This window comes from Heloderma suspectum, chromosome 9 (assembly GCF_057233095.1).
Source record: "Heloderma suspectum isolate Gila_16-S chromosome 9, 16-S_ref, whole genome shotgun sequence".
In the NCBI taxonomy this organism is placed as follows: domain Eukaryota; kingdom Metazoa; phylum Chordata; class Lepidosauria; order Squamata; family Helodermatidae; genus Heloderma; species Heloderma suspectum.
Genome location: NC_139466.1, coordinates 38,476,895 through 38,486,007, shown reverse-complemented (window position 1 = coordinate 38,486,007; position 9,113 = coordinate 38,476,895). Strand labels below are relative to the sequence as shown.

General features: G+C 44.9%; 1 protein-coding gene across 1 annotated transcript in view; it reads left to right on the top strand.

Annotated features, from left to right (window-relative positions):
- The first annotated feature begins 316 nt into the window (after positions 1-316).
- The window catches only part of ZC3H12B (zinc finger CCCH-type containing 12B), a 53,743-nt gene continuing 44,946 nt past the window's right edge, over positions 317-9,113 (top strand). The window contains exon 1 of the mRNA XM_084814151.1: positions 317-564. The gene's annotated coding sequence lies outside the window, so the exon portion shown is untranslated. The remainder of the gene's footprint in view (positions 565-9,113) is intronic.

The window sequence follows — 9,113 nt, the reverse complement described above, 5'->3', positions numbered from 1 at the left end:
TCTTGCAGCACCTCTGCAGGGGCAGCGCAGGAGCCCAGCGGCAGCCTTCCCCAGCCTGGTGCCCTCCAGCTGCTTTCGGACTACAACCCCCAGCAGCCGCAGCCAGCATGGCCACCGGTCAGGACCGCTGGGCTTCGCAGCCCGGCACATCCGGAGGCGGCCAGGCTGCGGCCTCCTCCGGCGGCGACGCGGCCGGGGTGCCGCGCGGCGGCCGGCCGGCCCGCGGAGCGCGCATGCGCGGCGCGGCGGCGTCCTTGCGGCCGGGCGGCGGCGGCGTGAGCCCCGCGCGGCGCGGCGCGGCGCGGGAGGGGCCGGCGCGGTTGCCGGGAGACGGCGCCGAGCGGCCTTGCCGGGGAGCTGCCTCGCTGGGCGCCGGGGAGAGGCGGCGGCTCCTTGGCCCCGGAGCCGCTTCTCCGCCCGCCGCAAGGCCGCCCCTGCCTCGACCCCATGGTGTGGGCGCCGCTGGGCGGGAGCGGCCGCGACGGGCCCCCCAGGAAGAGGCGCCGCCCCCGCCGCCGCCAGACTCGGAGCGGGCCGCCGCCGTCGCGTCGAGGGGGAGCGCCGGTGAGGAGGAGGAGGAGGAGGAGGAGGAGGGCGGAGGGGGGCTCTGCGGCGGGAGCGGCCTTCGGGCCCAGCCGCCGCCCCGGCCGGCCTCCCCCATTCCTGCGGGGCGGGCGAGGCGGGGGCTCGGCCATCCCCGTGGCGGCCCCCGGGTGGGCGTCGAGGCTCCTCAGACCTGGGCGAGCTTCTCTCCGCAGGGGCAGTGTACCCTTCTGCAGGCCGCATGCTGCTCCTGGGGCTTGGTTTATCATTGCAATTGTTCTTATTTATACCAGCCGTGTTCAAGCGGGGATCCTCCAGATGTTTCGGACTTCAGCTCCCATCAGCCCCAACCCTAGTATGGCCAGTGGTCAGGAATGCTGAGAGTTGTGGACCAAAACATCTGGAAGGCACCAGGTTTCTGGGAGGCTGATTTATAAGCTTTGAAATGCAGGATGGGGGATAAATCTGGCTGCCTTTGATTTGTTATATTGCTTCTCTTGTTGCTTAGCAGGGGTAGACAATGTAGTGTCCTCCAGGTGTTTTGGACTGCAGCTCCCATAAACCCCAGCCACCATGGCCAGTGGTCAGGGATTATGGGAGTTGTAGTCTAAAACATCCGTAGGGCACCATGTTGTCTACCTCTGCCTCTGCCTCTGTTACTGATTGGTCTGTGGTGTGTGTGTTTTACGCTGCATATCATTAGCCGCTTTGGGTATTTTTAAATGCAAAAGCTGGGTATAAATTTAATGTGTATTTTTTTTTAGGGTAAAAAATAGGGGGCTTCTGTCAGCTGTTCACAGCCAGGATACTTATTTAAAATATGTAGAGCTGTGTTCTTGGGGCAGCCTACAACCAAGATTAAAAGCAAATAGCTCTATGGAACCTGAGGGTTAAGAGGTCAGATACTGCAGGATGTTGCTGGAGTTTAAAATGGCTTATTTAAAAAAAAATGCCTTAAAATTTGTGAACCTAGTGGTTAGAGTGTCAGACCATGCCTGGAGAGACCCAGATTCTAATCCCCACCCAACTATATGTTTGTTTATTAATAAACCACCCAGAGAGCTTTAGATACTGGTTGGAATGGAAATGAAACAAATAAATATTAGAAAGTGAGGTCTAATGATAGCTGTTAACCATAATAGTCCAATGGAGCCTTCAGGTCAGAGATAGTGTACCTCCTGCATACCAGATACTACTGGGCTTTTGAACATGGCCTTGTGTTTTTTTTTTTCTAAAGAGGGGGATTACACAAATTTCTGGGAGGCGGGTAGGGGGTTTATTAAAGGATCCTGGCCTGGCTAGCCCAGTGGAGCCTCCATGTTCAGAGGCAGTGTACTCTGAATGCCAGATGTTTCTGTGGCTTTAAAATGGCATTTAGAAATGGATTAGGCAGACTAATGGGAGGATAGGTCTGTTGAGTAAACTCCTTATTCCAATGATCTCAGAAGCTAAGCAGGGTCAGCTCTGGTTCGTACTTGGATGGGAGACCGCCTGTGAATCAGGTTTCCTGCATGGAGCAGGGGGCTGGACTCAGTGATCTTGTAGGTCCCTTCCAACCCTTTCATTCTATGATTCTATGACAGTTATTAGCTCAGATAGCTATATATACACACATATCACCTTTCAGGACGGAGACTGTCCAAGGCGGTTTAAAACAAATAACCATAAAATCACAATTTCAGAAACAGCCAACAGTACCTACAGTTAATAAAACATTTAAAACATAGTTCAAGCCACCACAGTTATGTGCCCTTTCAGCTTCATAGAATCATAGAATAGTAGGGTTGGAAGGAGCCTACAAGACCATTGAGTCCAATCCTCTGCTCAGTGCAGGAATCCAAGTCAGTATCCCTGACAGATGGCTGCCCAGCTGCATCTTGAATGCCTCCGTGCTCCACCCCAAACCCCTTGATTATTTTAGTTGCTTGTTTCCAAGTCTGTGATATCCTTTCTGAGATGGAGTGAGCAGTACAGAGTATTCCAAATGTGGTGGCACTGTACGGTTATATAAAGGTGTTGTGATACTTTCCATTTTGTTTTCAGTCGCTTCCCCTAACTACTCCTAATAATGAGCTTTCCTTTTTCACTAATGCAGCATGCTGAGTTTATAGTAAGCCTTCCAACACAACTCAAATATCTGTTCTAGAGGTAGGGTGAATGCAAGAAGGAAAGAATGTAGATTTTTTTGTCCTTGTGTGGATCACTTTATGTTGAATCTCACTTTATGTTGAATCTCATCTGCCATTTTGTTGCCCAGTTTGAAGAGATCCTTTCAGAACTCTTCATGGACTGCTTTGGATTTTGCCTTACTGAATAATTTGGTGTCCTCATAATGAATGGGGTTCTCTGTCCTTCTACATGCAGAGCAGGGTGATAACCTACCTTGTCCTTTCTGTGGGCTTTATATAAGTATTTGCCATTTATTTTCACCAGCTCATCAGGTGTCTGATATGTTCACTGTTTCTCTTTTAATAGCAGGCACTCCAATCCACCCATTTTGACAAGGTTGGTTCTAATATTAGCATAGATAAATACTTTTATATTGTGTCTCTAAATGTCTCTCTGGTTACTTTTTCCTTGGCTGTCATTAGTTTGTGGAACTTTGCCGACTTACTCTCTTTCCCACGTTGAGACCTGAAACATTTATAACACGATTCTGAAGGAATGAGTCATTCCAGATTGGATGATCCTCAACTTCCCCCTCTAATACGTTGATTTAAAAGCTGCTCAGTGACCTTTTTGGCTAAAAGTGCCAGCCCTCAATCTCTGTTGCAGCTCAGGTGAAACCCATCTCCTTTGTATAGGCTCCTGCTGCCCCCAGATGTTTTCCCAGCACCATCCTAGGACATCTAAACCCTTCTTCCCAATACTACTCTCTGATTCTGGTATTGAGAGCCTGCTTGTGGAAGAGAGAGCATTTCTGAAAATGCTAATTTGGTGCCCCTGGATCTCAGCCTCTTATCTGATGACAATATATTTGACTTCCAGGACGTCACAGCTACATTTAATTTCCATGTTTACTAGAAGCACAACTCTTTATCTTGCATTATCTGTATGGCTCGTGCTGTCTACCACCCTCCACAGGTGCCACACATGTTTAGAGAGTTAGTACAAAGCTTAATATTTTTTTCTTCTGGGCTCCAAGCAGACTAGTCCCAAGAAATGGTTCTTTGTACCATCTCTAACTATGCCCATGTTAGAATTAATGTGGGTGTAAGGTGAGCTGGTGAGTTAAGTTTATGTGCCAGGTGTAGTGTTGGCTTAGATCTTGGCACCAGTGCTATGACTTGCAGGTAGAGGTGTGGCACAGTACTTGTATATATGAGAGTGCATGTTGTACAAGGGCTTCTTGGCCAAATATTTACTTAATTTCATTTATGTTCTATGTTTATAATCCCACCTTTCCACTAAAATTAGTGCTCAAGGTGGCTAATATGGGGATAGCCTCGAATGTATGGGTCCCTTTGTCTGCACAGATGGAGCATAGCTTGTTCTATAGATTTGCTGGTTTGCTTGTATCTGGCTATGTGATTACAGCAAATAAATCTGAACATCTTCTAGCAGGCACTAATTTAAAAAGACCATTTTCTTAGCTATTCAGAAATAAAAGGAAGACGCAAATAAGAGAGAAGTTGTGGACAGTCTAATGGGAAAAGAAACACAAGAAAATATATATATATTTTTAAGTAGCTAATCCGTTAAGACTGAGAAGCATTTTTGATTTTCTTTGCTTTTTTCACCCTGTATTTCCCTAAAAGTAACCAACATGTACACTACTCTGCCATGGATCATTGTAGCACCTTTTTATAAATGATGTGAAAAGCTTTCGAAATGCTTTACATAGCTTGTTTGAGTATGTTGGGCATATAGCTGATCATGTGTAGCAGGCTTTTATGTGGCAAGATCTTGATACTTACTCAAAAGTACCCTCACTGTGTTAATTTACTCCCACTGTGTTCATTGGGGGTGGGGTGGGGGTGTTACTCCCAAGTAAGTGTGCATAGGATTGTAGCTTTAGGGTACAATCCTATGGGGATAGGCGGCCGCCTCTGAGCTCGGAGGCGACCGCCTATCCAATGCAGGGCAAGAGAAGCGCAGAGGGAATCATCCCCTCCGTGCTTCAGCTGCCCTGCATTTGTGGCTAGACAGCTGATTTCATCTGTCTAGCCATGGGAAGGTGGAGTGGGGGAAGTGGCTGCTGGACGACACATAGGATGTGTTGTACTGGCATTTTCTCCTTCCCCGCCCCAGAACACCCCCTGGAACGCCCCGTTTTCGCCGCTCCACACTCCTCTTCTGAGCACAGAGCGTGGGTCATTCCAAGCTGCCTGCGAGGCAGTGCTGGGGTGGGAGGAGGTCAGTTCTCAGGAAACCAACCTCGAAGCATGGGCTCTGAAGTAGGTTCCCGGAAACCGACGTATCCTATGGCCGTCTAGCCGCTGACTAGTGGCCATAGGATTGCTCTCTTAGTAAACTAATGGCTCAGCAATGGCTGGAATCCTAAACACTTACCTGGAAGCAAATTCCATTGAAATCAGTAGGCAATTTTAGAGAAAGTTGTGCAGGATAAGGTAAATGAATTCAAGGCAACTCAAAATCTGAACATCAGGTAATGTGTACTAAACTCATTTACTCACAAGTAAACTGCTTTGAATTTAGTAGAACTTACTCACAAGTAACTACACAATCCTGTACATGTCTACTTGGAAGTAAGTCCCATTGATTGTGGGTATAGGATTGCAGCCTAAGTGCACAGAACTCCAGTGGAGCTTTTCAGTAGCTTAAATGCTTCGCTTTCTTCATAAATGTATCATAGACACCAGCTCTTATTCTTAAATTTGTGTTGGTATCTTGAAAATGCAAACTGTTATACAAAATAAAACACGAAACTGTTTTCTGATGTATGTTACTCTCTTACATGTTAGCATATTTACATTGCTGAGAATAACGTATAGTCAAAAATATTGATTATGTCCATATTGTTTTTACATGATTTCCATTAGGATAGTTTTCTAATTTGGAAGGACTCTTATAATATTTTGTGTTACAAAATAGAGCAACTTGTAAGCACTGAACAGCTGTATAGTGAGTTTAATGAGGATAATTTATGGATACTTTGTAATGCTACAGTTCACGACCATTAAAATCAATGGGAGATTTACAGTTAGCTTCAATGGGAAGTTTATTGTAGCCAGAAATAACAAATTGAGATATCAAGAAGTTAAGTAAGACATTGGGACATGAGTTGAAGTTATGCAGGGCTCATTCAGAAGTAACACTTCAGTCTCTTTACAATGGTTAGATGATTAGGAATGGACGGCGTACTCCTGTGCCCACTCTGCATAAACAGGCCATCCTCTTATTGGCAGCATTAACCATAGTGAACAGGGTTAGTGTTATGTAGGGTTTTGAAATTGACATGCACCCCATGGTTAAAGCTAACTCTGGTTACTGTCTGTGAAGATGTAACACTATATCATGGTTGATGCTGGCTAGAGAAGGGAAGGGGGAATTTGCTTGGGAGAGATGAAGAGGGCTGGGGAGGGAGCATATTAATCTGTGGCTGCTTCTAATGTTTAACTATGGGTAAGAAATCTGCAGCAGGCAGTTGTTTCACATAAAATGTTTGTCCTGCAATGTGCAATATTGATTCTGATTAGTTGCCCAAGTAGCACTGATGCTCTGTGCATTGTTACTTCACTTGCAGTACAGTTGTTGTTGTTCAGTTGTGTCCGACTCTTTGTGACCCCATGGACCATAGCACGCCAGGCCTTCCTGTCCTCCGCTCTCTCCCGGAGTGTGCTCGAGTTCATATTCATTGCATCGGTGATGCTATCTAGCCATCTCATCCTCTGCCATCCCCTTCTCCTTTTGCCTTCAATCTTTCCCAGCATCAGGGTCTTTTCCAGGAGTAGTACAGTCCTAAACATGTTTGTTCAGAGTCCAGCTGAATTCAGTGGCACTTACTCCTTAATAAGTGTATTAGGATTGCATCCTTAATCATTAAGTCAAAAACAATATTATACATTGCAATTATACCTTTATGTATGTATATATTTATTACATTTCTATACTGCCCAATAGCTGAGGGCGGTATTAATCTTAAATATATATCCCTCTTTTCCAGTACAAACAGCATGAGGCGGCTAACAACAATGTAAGATAAAATACAAAATTATAATTAAACACATAAGAAAATCAGTTAGAAACACAGGAATAAAAAAGGAATAAATATCACCCACCAGATAAAAACCTACTTCAGTGGACAGCATAAAAGCCCAAAGCCTGTCCGAATAAACATGTCTTTGTCTGCTCCTGGAAGGACAACAAAAAATGGAGCAGGCTTTGCCTCCCTTAGCAGGGAGTTCCAGAGCCAGGCAGCAGCCACTGAGGAGATCTCCTCTTATCTTCCTGCCAAATATGCCTTTGATGGTTGGTGGGGCAGAGAGAAAGGCCTCTCCTGAGAATCTTAGAAGCCGGGCAGGCTCATATGGGAGAATGTGGTCTTTCAATATGTTGTTTTGAAAGATGTTCAGAGGTAGTATAACCCTGCATATCAGATTCTAGGGGCAATGAGCAGGGGAGGATTACTGCTGCTGCTCCCGGCTTGTGTGCTTCCCGGAAGCACGTGACTGGTGGTATAGGAAGTTCATTGATGGACTCAATGGCCCTGAAGTCTGAAGCTACAGGGCTCTTCTTAGGGAATACAAATACTGTTGTGTGCAGTTATCTAGAACTCTGCAGGGCAATATTTTGATAGGTATAACCACAGAAGATGACACATGGAAACAAACACCTGTTCTAATACTTTGTCTTGCCCACATCTTATTCTGAAGGCTTCATGTTTATAATATTTAGCTGTATCTCTAGATGCTATCTTTTTTTCTTTGTGGAGCTCCCTAGCTTGTACTGTGCATGCTGTGAACTGACTTTGTGCATTGCTTGTTACTAGCAGAAATTACAGTTTTGCACAAAACTGCTTAGCCCATATTCTAGGCTTGTGGTGTCCGGATTACAATTTGTGCTCCAGATGAACAATCCAAACAACCTGTTCAATGCATGCAGTTTTGATTGGCCAGCAACTGTCCCTTCCCCCTATTTCTTGTCTGTGTTTACCTCTGTCATAGTGTACCTTGTTTTCTCCTGACAGTTATCCGTGGTCTGATAACTTCTCATCTGGATTACTGCAATGCGTTATACGTGGGGCTGCTTTTGAAAATGGTCTGGAAACTTCAGCTAGTCCAAAATAGGGTAGCAAAGTTGTTAACAGGGACTGGCCAGTGATATCACATTACACCAGTACTTTTCCAGCTGCACTGGCTGCCAGTCCATTTCCCAATTCAAAGTGCTGGTATTAACATTCAAAGCCCTTAAAGGCTTGGGGCCAGGTTATCTGAACGACTGCCTCCTCCCATATGTGCCTGCCTAGATCCTAAGATCATCCTCAGCCATCCTTCACTGTGAGCCCCTGCCAAAGGAAGTGAGGCGGGTGGCTACCAGGAAGAGGGCCTTTTCTGCTGTGGCACCCTGGCTGTGGAATGAGCTCCCTAGAGGGGTTCACCTGGCACCTACGTTGTATTCCTTCTGGCGCCAGGTGAAGACCTTTTTATTCTCCCAGGCATTTTAGCTTCCTAGTCTTTTAGCTTTGGTGTTTTGAATCTGTATTTTAATCTCTGCATTGCTGCTAGGTTTTATTCTGGTTGTATTGTTATATTGTGGTTTTAATGCTTTTATATTTTATATTGTTTTATCCTTTGCTTTTTGGTTTTAATTTTTGTGAACCTCCCAGAGAGCATCAGCTATTGGGTGGTATATAAATAAATAAACAAACAAACAAAACCCTCTCACATGGTGGTTCTGTAAAGTCATTTTTCAGTGAGATTTTGAAGTGCTAGCCAATTTTCAATTTTCATTCTGTACTTCATCAACTCCGCTTTTTAGTCTTGAAAATCAACACACTGACTAGCTCATCTGAGAGACTCCAGTGTTGAATAAGTCCATAATCACTCCGTTGACTGAATGAACTCTGTAATTTATACCCTACATGTGCCAGTTATTTTCTAACCTTAGGCTGCAAACTGAATTCCCAACCCAGTGCTGACTGAAGATGCTGGAGTTGTAGTCCAGCATATCTGGAGGGCACCAGGTTAGGGGAGGCTGAATTATTGTGTCCATGGTTTTCAGTACCTTTGTTTCTTACATTTAAAGGAAGTACATGCTATTTAAAAAAAACATTTTTATAAGCATTCCAATAAAAATGTCTACATAATATAACATTTAAATCACATTAAGTGTGCTGTAATTCCTCCCCCCCCCCCCCCGCCAGTATTTCAGGTCAAGTACTTGTGGTATATCAGGACAAAAAATTAATATGGGGCACATTTTTTTTAGCTTTGAGTATTTTACTTGTATTTATTAAACATGCCAAAATAGATCACACTCTAGTGATTTCCTGATGTAAACTGAAATTTTTCTGGAAAACACATGGCTGTTTGGAGGAAAAGTGGAATATAAATGTAAAAGAATAAATAAGACAACTAGTTGACAAATGGATAATATGACTACTGGTT